Below are 17,035 nucleotides of genomic sequence, written 5' to 3'. Positions count from 1 at the left end.
CTATGGATCCTGTCCTGGCCTTCCTAAGATCACAAGCCAATAACTGATGGCTTGATTATGAGGGCAACCCTGCCTCATCCCACGTTCTAAGGGAAAATACATTGATCTGAGGGAATTGGTTTGGACCAACACAAGTGGGGAGGCATATAGTAATTTAGTCCATGAAATACATTTTTTACCAAATCTCTGAGAAGCAGAGAAAAAAAGGTCCGACTTGACCCGAACAAAAGCCTTTTTGGTGTCTAGCAGGAGGAGGACATCTCAAAATTGTAAGGACTTGTTAGAGGAATATATTATATTATAAAGTCTACAAAATTGACAAAACCTGTTTTTTATGAAGCCGGTTTGATCGGATGAGACTACTTTAGGAATGACTATTTCAATGCAAGAAGCAAGTATTTTAGCTAAAATATTTTGTATTGATATTTAAAAGACTGATTGGCCTGTAAGAAGCAGGTCCTATCCCCCTTTCAACAGAAGGGAAATAGGAGCCCGATAGAAAGTAGAGGGAACGGTGTTAGACCCATAGGACCCTACCTTAGCACAAAGCCCGATGCCTGTGTCTTTGCTATTTTAAGACCGACGCAGTAATTTCCCGTCCTGCACCCACGTACTTTAAATAACAAATGCACCTGTGTCCATCTTTACTCCCATGGGTGGGCTGGTCTTGGTGTATTGCTATCTTGCAGCAGCAGGAAGTGATTGTGCGTTGACCAAAAAAATTAAAGTCAATAGCGCAGCATTTCATTAAATTTTACCAGCGCAATAGTAAAATGCGCGATACTACTTTTATATAATGTACAAAAAAAGGGTAGTTGCTGTTTTTGAAATAAAAAAATGATTAGTTAACCTTTTTCAGAAGGGTAACTAATTCTGAAAAAGGGTAACTAATCATTTGATACTAACATGCCTGGCTTTTAAAGTGAATGGGAGAGGACACTCTGATTGGTTTATTGCATGTCACGCCCAAAACACACCTAGGAATAAATGAATGAATAAATGACTGAATGAATGAACGAATGAAGACACTAACCAACCCTATTGAACCATGCGCCTGGCACACCGACCCTTTTTTTCGCCGACAAACTAGCAAAAGTGGATTTGGACATGTCCTATACGTACCTGCGCCATACGCTTCACACCCATAAGGGGACATTCAGGCCCATAAGCTTCATTAAGGGCGTCAAGCATTGAAGGGTGAAAGCCACTTTGAAAATGTCCCAGCACTTTGGAACTTTCCATATTTTTAATAGCTTGATTTAATTCTTCGAAAGATACAGGCTTATCAAGACAAATGTTGCCCTCTGGTTCTATTGTTGTAATATTACGATTTATTTAGGAAAGCATTGATTGACAGATAGTCTAGCTAGCTGTCTGGATTTACCCTGCAGAGATCTGAGTACCAGGTAACCATAGTCCTCATAAACCAGAATTTAGAATTCCAATACAATGAAAGTGGAATGTAACGGACATCCAGAGGGTGATCGTAGCAATCCTATGAGTGGAACGTTGTGGATATTGACTAGGGGTCCTGTAACTTCCGCATTATAGCAAAGATGGCGACCGTTGAGAGCAGGTAGCGTCCATCGTTCTACACTCAAGGTTTTAACCCTGGAGTGCACTGCTATTGGCCATACTTCGTCAGTGCAAACACACTATGTACTCAACAAAGAGTATAACTACAGAGCTGCGTGATTTGAGACAGCATTAGTCAAAGTTAGCACACACAAAGTCACTGCGTACAGCTTTTGCCTGTTTCTGCACATCCATGTAAACATGTGTAGGTAATAAACAGACGGGGAAACTGTAACTGTAACAAAAATGGTATTGATAAGGCGTGGCATACTGTAAATGTACTTTCTGCTCAGTATGAAAGTACCTTAAGCAGCAAACGCGTACAAAGCATTTTGAAAATCCAATTTAGGCTTGTGTCGCCTTACGAAGTGCTTAATGGTCCTCTCTCTTTTGCACTGCTTCTATTAATTAACAATTCTATGCAGACAAAAGGAAAGTCGTCTGTCAGGTGTCTCCTATGCCACAGCGCTGTGTTTTGACATAATATACACATATGTCTCAGTTCCTCATAACGTCTTTGACATTCTTCTCCTGCTCGACAATGACATTTTAGCACAAAGACTGTTGTCACTCCACTCAAAGACAGACTGTCAGACTTCTGTCCTTATGTTTCTCGCCCCGCTGTGACACGTTTTAAATTGCACAAATGTTGCAAACAAATGTGCTTTTGTCTCCTGAGTGAAAAACATAAAGTGGCATAAAACAAAAAGAGAATTACAATCAGCGCAAAAGTCCACATGAGGAGGAGCTCAGGCGCTGATTAAAACATACGAGAGAGACAAACAATGTCAGCCTGGACAGCAGTCACTGAAAAGGAAATTAGTCTTTCTCTTTTGTGTGTTTTGTCATGTGACATTGTCATCAAATGTCAACAGAAAAACAGCCGTTCACGCAACAATCAAATCCTTCTGCATGTGCCGGAAAGAACCATTTCCCTAATTAGTCATCAGCCAATATAACAGCAGAGAAATCGAAGAGCATGGAACATTTGTTTATGTTAATAACTGCTGCAAGAGACAGTTGTACAAGACAAAGAAGAATAACACATCTGCAGAGTATTCAAATGTCCCCAGGAGTGTCCAATTAGACAAATATGGAGCTGAGCACGTTTAGAGGTAACACTCTGTGACATGCAGCCACCTTCTCTCTTGTGCAAATGAGAGAGAGGGTGTGGAACAAACAAGCCAATTAATTTAATTGGAGCTTTCACACTGGCAGGTGCTAAAGGCCTAATTTATTTACAATAGTGTTTTTATAAAAAGTGGGGTAGACAGTTTTCTGGCAAAGGTACAAAAAATGCCAGAATTTAAAAAAAATAAAGCCCTCGTCTTGCAGCTCTCACCCTCTCTGTCTGGGGCCCCTCCCACCAGACCAGCATACACATCATTCACACAATACATGCACACAACACAGGCTTGGATCGAAACCACGTTGGCTATGGCCAAGTCCCAGGTGAGAGAAGACTTTGTCACAGACGGCAATGAGCTACAGTGAACGTATTTCACCATATAAATGGATAAATAAACATTTAGTGTAAAATCTACCGCTTAATTTTCATTCCTGTCCTCACATATGGTCATGAAGGCTGAGAAATGACCGAAAGAACCAGACTGTGGTTACAAGTGTCCAAAATGAGATTCCTCAGGAGGGGGGCTGGCGTCTCCCTTAGACATGAAAGCTCAGTCATCCGAGAGGAACTCGGACTAGAGCCGCTGCTCCTGTGACTCTTTCGTGTAGAAAGGAGCCAGTTGAGGTGGTTCGGGCATCTGGTAAGGATGCCCCCTGGGCGCCTCCTCAGGGAGGTGTTCCAGGCACGTCCAGCTGGGAGGAGGCCTCGGGGAAGACCCAAAACTAGGTTCAGGGATTATATCTCTATTCTGGCTTTGTAAGGCCTAGGGAATACACGAGCTGCTTAATGTGGCTTGCCCTGCCCCCGTACTTCATGACTTTGTGGTAATGTCTGAAGTCCTACCATGGACTCTGTAACTGGGTTACCTTGGTTATCTTGTTTCAAGCCATTCCAGCGTGGTATAGAAGGAATCAGGACCATTTGGGCCAGTTCTCATTAATATTCAACCAGCTAAGCTGCTTGACTCCTATTGGCTAACAGCTAACCAATGAGAGCCTGGCTATCAGCATCCTTTACCCAGCTCATGAAACCATGTAAACATATTCTGGTACAACCTAAAAATACAATTACGAACTTGAAAAGGAACATAGCATGAGCACTTTAAAAACACATTAGTTGATGGAATATAGTAACAATCAAGAGGTGGAAAGGAAAATTAGTGATGAAGTGCTGTCTAACTTACAATTTCATAGACTTGTCAAGAAGGGGGCCACTCTCTGCATGATCCTTCTCAAGATTTACTCTTTTTTTCCTCAGTTTGTGGGTTAGTAGGGAGTTTTGTCTTGCCCGATATCAGGTTTATATCAGGGTTAACCAGGGTTAAGCACTTGTTCACTATGTATGTGTATCAGTTCATACTATGTAAAACCCATGCCCACATACCTAAAGCCCAGGTACTGTACATCTCAACCTCCCACAGCCACACATTAATAGCTGAAAACAATGTCTGCAGCTGTTATCTACTATTTTACAATTTTATCTACTACAAAATTTTACTGATTGGATTAAAAACACAAATACATCATTAGGTTACAAGCAATCAAGTCATAGCCTAGAACTTGCCAACAAATTTGGCAACTTTTTAATATAGGTTGGTATGCACAGTTCAAGATATGTGGTCCTGACACCTTTCAAAATGAGGACCAATGGCGAAGCAACTGTCATGACAGGCTGCCCACTGTTTAATGGAGGTTTAACCCTCGCGTTGTCTTCCCCTTCAAATTTAAAAATCAACACTTTTGTTGGTGCTTTTAATCAATGCTTTAAACTTTTTCTTACGTTTTTGTCCATTTTTCAACACTTGACATTTTTTTTCAAGTTTTGCCACTTTTTTTGAGTTTTTTTTGACACTACGTAACACCAACTTATTAACTATAGTTTTTCAGTTATTTTAGGAATTTATGGTCAATAAACCTCATTCTTAGGAAATTCTACCTAATGTTTGAGTTAGAAAAGCAGGAATTAGGAATTATTTAGTATAAAATTGTGATGGACTGGAATATGTCAACTTTTACTCAATACTATTCAAAAACACTTTTATAAAATTGAACAAGATGCCCCAAAATGAATGAAAGTAGAGATTTGTACTTGCCAAACAGCGTTGTGTGGAATCAATCATGTTATTTTGGGAAACTAAAAAAAAAATTGACTTAAGAAAACGGGTCATGACCCCTGAGGACAACATGAGGGTTAAGTCTCTGTATGTTGATTTCCACATACTTAAATAAATCCAAACTAATGGCAATACCTGAAAGAAGGGAAGGTTTGATATGTAAGAGCCAATTAGTGCACTTGGTATTAACAGGAACCAATCTTTGGTTCCTCAGGTGCAACCCAGAAGCACACCAACACCACAACACACATACAAAGAGTGATTTCTCTGGAAACCCAACTCAGATCTCACGGAAATAAATGGAACCAATGTTTTTACTGGAAATATGACTTGGACTTTCATTGATCAAAAAGGTAAAAGGTGTGTGGATTACTCTAGCCTCAGGGGCTTAAATGTTGGGCTTAGCCTCTACAATGTCCTCACTACTATTTACCTTACAAGAGCATGACTATCATAGCTACATTGTCTCTGTGTTTAAGTAGTCCGTAGTCCCTAGTTCTTCTTGAGATGAACCAGTACGTTTTAATTTCCGTGCTTATAGTAAGACAGCTTTTAATCGCCAGTCAGCTCAGTGCACTGCACAATAATAACAATCTGTTAAAGTGCAGACATGAGAGTTTTGTTCCAACATCAGAATCAGATGTTTGAACCCGAGTTCTTTTATTAACCTTTATGGGTCAGCTACATGAATCAATATAAAACAAAGAAACACGAGTTGATTAAATTAAACAGCGGGACGCAGCTGTAAAGTCCTATCATTTCCTGTGGGTCTGAAAGCACAGGGGAAATCACTGCTGGCAAAACCACAGCTGTGGCCACTATTTTACCCGTTCTCCATGTGGCCTGAAAACCACGTTAAAGGGAGAAAAATGTTTTTAAAGTCCTTTCAGATGTCAAAAAGACGTTTGACACCAGACCAATGATTTCAAAGTACAATACTCAACGGGGAATAACAGTGATTTTTTTAAATTAAATTATAGATATGGGCATTTTAACACTAGCATAATGTAATCTAGCATCTAGACTGTGTGAATGCAATATTATAGTGTGCATGAAGGGAGACAATAATGTTCTACAAAGAGCGTCCAATTATATCGTAAAGGATGAGCCACATTCAGTCAAAGCACAACGCAAATGCAAAGGTCGGTTGGTTCATTTAAACAGTCATTTGTGATATGTGAATTAGATCAATTTTTCAATACTGCAAAGTCTCCACCAACAAATTACCTTTTTGCAACTTCAATTTTTTGCTCTATATTCGGAAACTGCAGTGGGTAGCATGCATCACCTGGAATGCATTTTTATTTTTAGACCCACAATTCCCTCTTTGTCACTCAGGTAGACTCGCATTGCAAGACCTTCCTCCACAGTGCTGCGAAGGATGGTCTGGTTTGTTTCAGAGTGGACAGATAGTCTAGCTAGCTGTCTGGATTTACCCTGCAGAGATCTGAGGACCAGGTAACCGTAGTCCACAGAAATCCACCAGAGGTTAGAACGCCAACACAAAGAAAGCAAAAGGTAATGGATATCCAGCTGAAACGAGATATCCACATCCGATTCCGGCGGCACCTGCACAATCCTAGAAATGAAATAAAGAGAACAGCCAATAGGAACCTTTCCCGCTCTCTCTCTTCCAAAATGACCTGGAGTGGACCTGAGTCTCTTGCGATGGTTAGATTTTCTTAAGCCTGAATACGGAGCTAAGAGGAACTGCAGACAACCGCTAAAACTGCAATATGTTGAAAGTGTATTATGTATTTTCTATTAGAGCTTTAATTACACATCTTAGCATGTGATCAGTGACCGGGGCAGTTATTCCACAGCACATGTCCCCGCTCCACCACTCATTAGACCTGTCAACAACCAACACGGCAAAGACTGTTGCACCGGTGACGTTCTGCAAAACATCTGTCATTAGCTGGGTTATTTATAGTGCAGAGAAAACTAATTCCATCTCAATCATCTTCATTGTTATGAAATGTCCAAAGGATGATCAATGGTTCATTCATAGACATTACATTTTTTTTAACTGATTTTGAATCATTAACGTGTTACGATGCTCTTGTTTCCAAGATATGCGTTTGCATGAAAATCAGTTTATGATTAGGGGCTTTGTGTTGTCGTTCCTGTCTTGTGTCTTTCCGTGAGTCTCTGTATGTTCTGTTCCCTGTTCTATTTTGATAGTTTCTCTGCTGTCATGTCTAGTTTTATTTCCTGTGTTTTCCCACCATTGTGATTGCCTGATCACCTGTTTCCCAGCCCTTCTGCCCTTGTTGGAATCTCCCCTGCAGCTTCTGTGTTCCCGTTTTTTTGTTATCCTCTGCGCTTTTGGATTTTGGATTTTTTGCATTTTTGCTTCCCTTGTGGAATGTACCCTGGTGTTTTTTTGTGTAATAAATCTCCCATAAAAGAAAACATCCGCCTGCTCTCCTGCATTTGGGTCCACCATTCCATGCACCCCATAGAACTTTGCAGTGTACCAATGCACAAATTTGCTGATATCAAACAGGTTGCTCTCCCAACGTCAGCATGCTTCCACTTTGAGCTTTTGCAGAGATACAAAGAAAAAAATAGCCCAGACCAATTCTGTGTGACGCCTGCAAAGATCAATTTAACATTAGACACGTCTTCCACATAGACGGGGTGATAACCACACATGGTTCAATGGAGATTGAGAAGAGGGCAATTTGGTTTGATATAAGATTGATAATGTGCCAAAGGGGAGATGGGATCCTATCAATCACAGCCTTTACCCTTGAATTGCCTGTCATACCTCGATCCGTAGAAAGCATACACAGCTCCACGAGTTTTGGTTTCATATACCAGATCAGGTACTAGACCAGCATGACACATCTGATACGTCTTTAACTTTAGGCTGCTGATCAATGCTTTTCCTCCCTGCTGTTTCTGCTGTTTTTGCTGCAACCTGGGCACACTTAAATGAGATTAAGTGGGATCATTACGCAACAGTGCAGTCCAATGATCTTAGAGATAAGATGTTTCGGCAAAAAGCCTTCACCTTTTTCTTTTCTTTTAATTTAGAAGACATTACCCTTTGAAATCACTATGTATTAAATGTAATGAAGCTTTAATGTTGCCTAAGGGGAAACTGAGAGTAGGAGATTAGGAAAGCGACACATCATTTCCTGCCACTGTGATCAGGGCAAAACTGAGGAGGAGATGGTGGCTTTAAAAAAGTATAAATTAAAGGGTAACTACAGTTTTTTTTTTTTTAACTATTTTCCTAAGTTTTTGTGACTCATGGGAACAACAATCTTTGACATTGGTCCAGTATTAGGCGAGATCGCTGCAGAGGCAAAACAAGCTACAATGGAAGCTAATGGGGCAACATTTTTAGCTTGTATTTACTTCCACTAATGGGCTCATTTTGCCACTGACAGGCTCAGATTATTATTCTAAGTGTATGTAGTGTAGCGAATGAAAACAATGAAAATTCGACTTAATTAAATGGAACGCACTCAACTCTGGTGTGACATCATTCCCAGCTTCGGTTTCCAAGTTCCAAGGTAAATGGAATGCACTATTATGGTATGATTTAAATTTCCTTGCTTGCTAGCTCGAAAGGTTGTTTGTGTTGAAAAGGGGCTTGTCAGTCTTATCCCGGCAATGTACAACAACCCCCGCTCAGTGGTCCTGCAGTATTCCTTTAATAAGCAATGTATCTGTGAAGTTCACTGTGTGATTGTGGTGCTATGTCACCTCTGGACAGGTACATTGTTTTATTTTTGACAAGGTTGACCCTTTATAAATAACAGGCCGTCTGTTTGCCCCAAAAACATTGCAGAAGGATGTAAACACAACTCCACACCTGCATTATTTCAGTTGTTGGGACTTGGACGATATGGAGAATTCCCAGGCATCGGCGCAAAGGCCGAGCCTGACATCCAGAGAATGTCTCCCCTGTTGGGTAACATCGCCGACAGCCAACGTTCACCTCTCCAACTTCACTTTTGCTTGATTTACAGAAAGTCAAACGAACAGCAAGACGGGAAGCCAAGCGGGACACATGAAGGCAATTGTTGGAGATGCAGCTAGCATCTGATTGGAAGAAACAACATTCACTTCGACCCATTAGATCCTACACAACTCAGAAGATCTCGGGCAATGTAATGAGAGCAACATGGAGCTCAGACCTCACAGCATATTTATGGACAGATCTGTCAAACCAATGAGCAACATAGCCATTAGCATTGATAGCGAAAGGCACTGCTGCTTCACCGGCCTAATAGCAAAAGCCAATGTTATGTTACATTAGCGTTCGATTCAATAAAGAAGAACTGTTGAAAGCATTACCATGTGCCAATTACTTCAAGGCCTGCTGGTCAGCTCACTGTAATTTAAGGTAATTTTGCAGCCTGCAGGGACAATTAGGAAGCAAAAACTACCATTGGACCTCTCGTAAAGTCTCCATCTATGCAATTTTGGAAGAAAAACATGGGATTCATTTACTTTGACTTTCTGTGTTTGGACCGGCTCCGGGTGCTGTTCCCACCCCGGATGAAAACAAAATTGGACACTCGCTGTACAGGTGTTAGCCCTATGAGAGCTGACTCTGACGTACAACTGAGGAATAAGGCTCCACAGAGGTCCATGGTCCATTTTTCCCTTTGCAAATTATGTTCTCTGCTTGACTCTTCCTCCTCTGGCTTCCATCTTTCCATCACAGTAATTTCTCCCTTCATGCGTTCTCTTCAGTCCTTTTGTCTTCCTCCGCCCATAAATCTATTCCTCTTTCCATATTACGGCAAGCCATTTTAACATTCAAAAGGTAGGCTAAATATTAATTGCAGATATCCGTAATTCAACTCTTCCTAGTAAAAAAAAAAAACAATTCAGAGATGCACAATGACAGTCTTTTGATCTACAATTGTCATTTCAGATATCTGCAATAGAATTATTACTAGGAAGTACAATACATATGTTTGCCATTATTTCATGCATTATTACATTTTTGGTTAATCTGTTCATTGACCTGTTATTTACAGACCGACACACATCAAACACTGCGTCAGTTAATTTTTCAGATCTGTAAAATTACATTCTGGATGTGAACCATCACTGTTACAGATATCCACAATTGGAATGTTTTGAAATTAGAGTTTTGACTTGTAAAAATTGTATGGTAGATATCTGAAATGTGAGTTCTTTCCAGTAATACTTGTATTGCAGAGATCAGGAATGCTCATTCTGGATGGAAAGAATGATGTTGTGGATATTTGAAATTGAAAGCCCCGTACACATCTATCTGAAATGGGGGTTCTTCCTAGTAATAATTCTATTGCAGATATTAAAATGGCAATTGTAGATAGCAATAATGTCATTGTGGATATCTGAATTGTCAATCTGCAATACATATTCAGTCTAGCTAGTCAGTGTTTAAACTGCCAATTAAAATTTGAAAATGATTTTTAAATATCTGTTATCTTGTTTTGTCTAGTACATTCAAAGTTGTAGATATCTTGAAATGCAATTGACTAGTAAAAAAAAAGATTGTGGAGTTCTTTAATTACCATTCTAACTAGTGAGAAAACAATTTTATCCAGTAGAAATGCACAGTTTCAGCCCTCCCCCCCCTTCCCCTTGGTCTGTAATCAATATCTTTTTCACTTCCTTACTTTCTTCTTGCTTCGTCATTTCTTCTTCATTCACCTCTTCTTCCCCCCCTTCCCGACGCGAGAGCTGACACATCACCTCCTGCTGACAGACCTAATTACAGTGTGTGACTCTTGATCTGCCACTCCATGGTGTGGCATTAGATCATCAGAGAGAGCCCATTGATCGCAGGAAGTTGCTTTTACACCTGTAGTTCAGTTCATTTTGGTCTAGACCGAGAGAAATAAATGATGCAGTGTTGCATTTAAGCTCTGGTTCATACTGCTACTTCCAAACCAGAGCTGTAATTATGACGTCATGTAGACCAACCGCCATTTTTTCATAGTCAGTGTATCACCAGGACACACATGGGGAAATTAAAATTCAGATGACTGACAACTCACATAGAATATATGCATTATGAGCAATGGCAAACGGGTAGAGTGGACAAAAAGGAGGCGTCTCATACAACAGGGGATATTAATATGGAGTTGCTATGTCACACACTTTATAAGACCTAATGAACTATAGTATACAAAATAGTATTGAAGCACAACGGGGTGCATGTACATGTGTATGTATGTATGTATGTATGTTGTATGTGTTGTGTTGTGTACAGAATAATCACTGAATTGTTCACAATCAGCAGATAGATTAAATAGTTGCTTACTCTTTGAATTTATGCTGATATTACATCTCCACTCCCCAAAAAGTAAATCCTGGGGTTGGTGTATTTGCTATCAGGCCACAAATGAACCGCATTAGAGTTGGCTTGGAAAGTAACCAAGACCCTCCTTTTGAGGCGATCTTTGTTTAGTCCACAACAGTTTGATTGACAGTTTTCACACAGGCCCAAACACACTGTAGCAGTGTTTACATTTACTTTAACTGGCATGACAGGTAACGCCACCAAGCTAGAAAACTCTTATTTCAATGCCAAAAATAACACCAAATATCCATTGTATTCCCCCTTACTATATTCATTCAGTGTTGCACTGCCGTGAAGGATCGAGGCAACTGTCTATGGTCAGAATGAACTAACCTGTCTTTAACATTAGGACAGTCAGTGTCTTATCTGAACTGCTAAAGTCAGGTGAACAGGTGAAGCGAAGATAACTCAGTAATAAAGAAAACACTAACTGACAAATTTGGTGTTTTTATCTGAGCTGGACCAGAGAATATGCATTTAAAACAGTTGGATGATGCAGTTTTGCCCTGATGTTATGCAGCGTTTTATTTGGAGTGAGCACTGCCCCGGCCCTTTAAATGCTACATTGCTTGTGAGGATATAATGGAAGTAACAGGCAAACCGGCGTTGAAAGTCAAAAGATTTCTTTAGAAATAAGTGCTATGTGGTGGATTCAATGTATGCCGATGTGAAAAGTGGTTAATTAATTGAGAACACCCCATTCACATCCCATCCCATCCGCCTGGCTAAAGCCTGGCAGTACAGAGAGTTGGTTTTTAGGTGTAAAAGCACGTTAGAGAACAGAGTGACCGCAGACTCAGTGGTTTACATGACCCAAGCCTGAGGAGACCCATTGGGCCGGATTGAGTTATGCTTAAAGGAAAATTCCAGTCGATTTCAACATGTAACCCTGTTTTTTTTAAATTTGGACTGCTGTCAGTAGCAAGACAACTGAAACCAATCGGTGCTGCCTACACCAAGTTATCCTCCTGCTAGATTTGGCCCTAACAGGCTCACACAGGGCATGTTTTAAACTTGTATTTAGCCTGTAAACATGCTCAAAATGTCATTAGCAGCGCCTAGCCACGTGCAGTTATTCCTTCCAGGTGAACACTGAGAAATTGACAGCAGTATACGACAGAAAGGCATAAAAGTTGTGACAATCGACAATCTGTCACATCCACTGGAGTCAGAGTCGCTGTGTTCCCTTGGAAGGAATAACTGCACAAAGCTAGGTACTGGTAATGACATGTTGAGCATGGTAAGAGGCCAAGTAAATATGCTCAAGGAACCAGGGCTCTTTGTGAGAAGTAATGTGGGCCTTGTACCATCATGGTCAAGATAGAACTAAGCATACAAGTATCAATTTACCAGTAGATATACATTATCCTGCCGTTGCTCACAACCTCACGGTAATGAACAAAAGAATGAGATCACAGATACAGGCAAATGCACTGAGTTTCCTTCCCTGGGTGTCTGGGCTCACCCTTAGGGACAGAGGCAGGACCTGGGATCAGAACTGGTGCTTGCCCTCTCGTTGAAGAAGTCTGTTGAGATGGTCTGGCCATCTAATTGGGATGCTTTCCTGTGGAGGCATTCCAGGCCAACTGGAAGGAGACCCTAGTGGAGGCCCAGAAAAAGCTGATGCTATTATATGTTTTATTTGTTCTGGGACCGCCCTGGTGTCCCCCAGGAGGAGCTGAACGATGACTGGGCTGTTTTGTTCAGCGTTCTGCAGATGGAGCTGTGGCTACCACCATGACTGAGTGTTTAGGCTTTGTAACACCTGTCAATCAAGCAAAAAAAGCCCCAAAACATACCACCCTTTTTTTAGATTATTTTCTGACAGTTTTGCAGTCATTACTCAGGCAGTAGAGAGTGACAGGGACAAGAGAGATGACATCCCGTAAAAGTCCCCAGCGAGAAGTCTACCAGGAAAAACACTTTTGTCTACCAATAGACATTTGCATCGTAACATAGTTCAATATATCTTCTGACAATTGTCATTTACTGGTAGTGATGGTAATCAGATTCCTTCTCATGTTCCTTAAAGACACATGTTTAGAAGTAAAAAATGATGAGAAGCCATAACCAACCGCAGAACAACAGACACCATCGGCAAAGAAGAGTGCAGGAGTAAATATAACTATAGATAGTTATTTTAATTATGGGCCATCGTGCAACGGATGCTGGAATTAATAGTAGTCTGTTATTATACATATTATATACTGTATATCATAACGTTTGATAAGTCTATGTTGTGATAAGCAGCAAGGGACTGTACAACTATTATTGAGGTGGTGTGGGGGGCTGAACTTCCTGTTTCACTTTGTGAAAGAAGCAAGCGTAGAGTTCTTGATGTTTTCTTTAAATCCTCCTCTGCTACGCCTTCCTTCAATATTTGATTGATTATTTTTATTCATGCGTCATGCCGCCAATGCCACAGTAATTAATTCCTCAGCTTCCAGTCCAATGTCCACACACAACATTCTCCACTTTTCACAAAAAAGGACAAATAAAACATAATACAGCAGCCGCAACACAATGGGTTAACCCATACATGGTCCAACTAGAGCCAATTACCTCATTCACAACACAAAGCTACAGAGTAATACAAAATAATACTTAAAAATAACAGTATATAACATTGATGCAACTTGTAATATTGTCTATCCCAATTTAAACCTTAACATCTTAATGTACCTTTTAATTTAGACTGCCAATGTGCACATTAATAAAAGCCTGATACAGAAACGCAACTCTTGCACCGATTGAAAGTAAGAACAAGAAAAAAAAGACACCTGCAATCCCTAAAGAAAAAGTGCAATATCATTCTCCATTTTTGACCCTCCCAAAACATTTTTGTACAGTCCCTAAGGTTTTGCACCACATGGTGGGAGTGGACAAACCATATTTTACATGGCATGTATCTGAGTCCATATACTAGATCTTCAGGTTCTTTAAAAGAAATAAACACAGGGTTAAACCAAGGCCAGTGAAGAGACACATGAACAAGTATGAATGTGAGCACAGCATGGGAAGATCTGCACAGGAAATGAAACTCGCACTGGCTACTTCTTCTGTGGCCGGTAGTCTCTGAGAAACGGTCAGACCTACAATATTCAGAACCGCCAGACATGTTCAAAATGTCAAATTCAAACGAGGGCAACCAAAGGCTTGATTAATCGTTTTGTCCATAAACAGCTGCCAATACGGAGATGTACAGCATGTGCCCAACGCTATTCCCTTTACCTTGACAAATGACCAATAAAAGTGACTAATCTTCACGAAGGCTTCAACCTTGAGGCATATTTGCTTCAAAAATTACTAAATCGATTACCAAGATAGTTGCCAAGTCCTTTTCTATCAATTGAAAATTTAATTGATCAGCTAATAATTGTAACTCTTATTTTAAGGACAGCTAGATGAGTAAGGAAGGAGGAAGATATGCAGGAAATCACCACAGGTCGGATTTGAGCCCTGGACCTCTGCGTCGAGGCATAAACCTCTAAGTATATGTGTGCCTGCTGTCCCCACTGATCCAACCCGGCCACTAACAGTACTAAAACTCAACTCTCCGCTCCCTCAGACAATCGGCAAACAGAAGTTGGACCCTGGCTGACAGCACAATAACAACAGCTGTTCAATGAAAGGTTACTTCACGCTAGTTTAAGGCTTGAAGCTATTCGGCAGTCCGACACCTCTGACTGCATCCCCCGAGCATGGACATCGGTGTCAAACAGCGCTATTTGCACTGCAAGGGCCACCCCAACGCTGTGACTCTTTTGAAGGACTCCATTGCAGGAGTTGGTGTTAAATGGAAAATGTAGATAACAGCGATCAACACCGGTGTGTGGGCCCCAAGGACAGAACGATTTCTATTCCTCATAGGCCCCTTCGGTGGGCTGTTATGTATGGGGGACAAATTTGGGCTTCTATCGTTGTATTTGAATGGATTCACAGAAAGGGGCTCTCCCCTTAGAATTAAAAAAAAAAAAAGCTTTCAGCCCCGCAAAAGGTTTTGGTGTTCTGAGGGAAATGGCCTCATTGATTTAACGAGGCACGGCTGAGTTCCGGGGACGGTCCCAGTGGTGCTTCCATCCACCGCTGCTTTCATCCCCGGCTGCATCTGCATGCTTTCTGAGTGAAATTAGCCCGATGTGACAACTGATGTGCCACCGGGACCCCGCTGATAGCTGCCAACATCCTCACCTAGAAGCAAACTGCCAAGACGGGACGCGGCAGGCTTCCTTTCCAGCAGAGAACAACACAAACATGAATTGTTATTTTGATTCTCCCATCTCCCGTCTCTCAAATCAGCCCCAACTATTCAGCCACCTTCCCCTCGTGGGTTGTCAATAGAGAAGCCAAGAGCCTGAAAACCTGTCTGTTTATATGCATCAAAAGCAAATATTAATGCTCAATTTCCGAGCACTGGGCCATCCTATAATGCATTTCTCCTCTGCAAATAGCAATGTCACGCTAACTCTAGGGAGAGGCAACAGCTAAAATGTTATGAATAACATGATCAAATTACACAGTCAGAGCAAGGGGGTGGGGGGGGGGGGGAATAATAAGGCTGGTGGTGTGGGGCTTGGCATCCCTAAAGGGCCCAGCCAGGTTACGGCACCCAGCCAGACACCATGCCTAGAACTAAATGAAGCTGTTAGGAAAGGCTACAGGTCGTTGAGAGGTGTGCGCTGCGCTCCCTCGGGGCCTGCCATCTGCTGACACATGAAATACCAAGACGAAAAATTAGTTTTCAGAAGTGGTTGGACTTTTTGGTCCATTCACCTTATCCCTGAGAATACTTACAGAGGGGTGCATTACTTACTTACTTACTAGCTCTTTCTTCCCTTTTAAAGCTGTGCTAAATCCAATGTGTGCTTATTGTTGAGCTTCACTGTGCAGAATGATATCTTCACAGTTAGACACTGGTGTTCACATTCATATGATAAAGAGGGAAAGTTTCTCTATGATAAAAAAAAAACTGTTGGAGAACATACTGTACAAGCAGGATATTAAAACCAACACACACACACACACTGACAATTAACTTTTTAGTTGTGCTCATAAATTTACATACCTATGCTTAAGTATAAAAAGGAGTAAAAAATTAATTTAGTTTATATGTACTGTACATTAATTAATGTCTTAATTAAAAAAAAATAGGAAAAATCCAACCTTTAAGGACACCAATTTTCTTTGTGACTGAATAATGTATTGTCAATAAATAAATATTCTTTCTTAAAATACATGGGGCATGAGTATACACCCCCCTGTGTTAAATTCCCATAGAGGCAGGCACATTTTTTTTATTAAAGACTAGTTATTTCATGGATCCAGGATGAATTACGGGTAATCTCCTGTACTTGTCCAGGGTGTCATAGGAACATTTATTTTATAACCCCATCCATGATCTCTTCCTTAATTTACCTGTTCCGTTCTTTTGCCACAAATCATTCAGTACATCCCGACCCGGAGTATCAAAAGTGACGTCGAGATTCCCAGCGCTAAGGAAGATATTTAGCGTGAATAACAAACGCCAGATCACATGTCCAAGCCTCTGTATTTCACATGATGGGAGAGTGAGAATGTGTTGGAACAGCAGCAGATGGCTTTGAAATAAGATGGTTTTTTTTTGTTTATTTGTATAGCACATTTCAGCAACAGGGCAATTCAAAGTGCTTTACATAAAACATTTAAGAGCAGTTAAAAATGATCAAGAAATTAAAAACAGATAAAATACAAAAATAGAAGTTACAGTGCAGTTTAAGAAATTAAATATTAAAGAGCAGTTAAAAAAGAATTACAAATATTTTTAAATTGTATTCATATGCTTGGATGCTTTTATATAGACCTTAGTGGTCCCCTAATACTGTATCTGAAGTCTCTTTTATATAGACCTTAGTGGTCC

The 17,035-nt window shown here is 40.6% G+C and overlaps 1 long non-coding RNA gene across 1 annotated transcript in view; it reads right to left on the bottom strand.

Moving 5' to 3' along the window:
- Nucleotides 1–14,530: 14,530 nt before the first annotated feature.
- The window catches only part of LOC117959380, a 15,483-nt gene continuing 12,978 nt past the window's right edge, over nucleotides 14,531–17,035 (bottom strand). Inside the window, exons 2-3 of the long non-coding RNA XR_004659925.1 lie at nucleotides 16,394–16,397; nucleotides 14,531–14,686 (exon numbers count right to left, since the gene is read on the bottom strand). This is a non-coding gene — a long non-coding RNA (uncharacterized LOC117959380). The remainder of the gene's footprint in view (nucleotides 14,687–16,393; nucleotides 16,398–17,035) is intronic.

Source organism: Etheostoma cragini, chromosome 16, assembly GCF_013103735.1.
Source record: "Etheostoma cragini isolate CJK2018 chromosome 16, CSU_Ecrag_1.0, whole genome shotgun sequence".
Classification (NCBI taxonomy): Eukaryota; Metazoa; Chordata; class Actinopteri; order Perciformes; family Percidae; genus Etheostoma; species Etheostoma cragini.
This window is presented reverse-complemented; position numbering and strand designations above follow the sequence as displayed.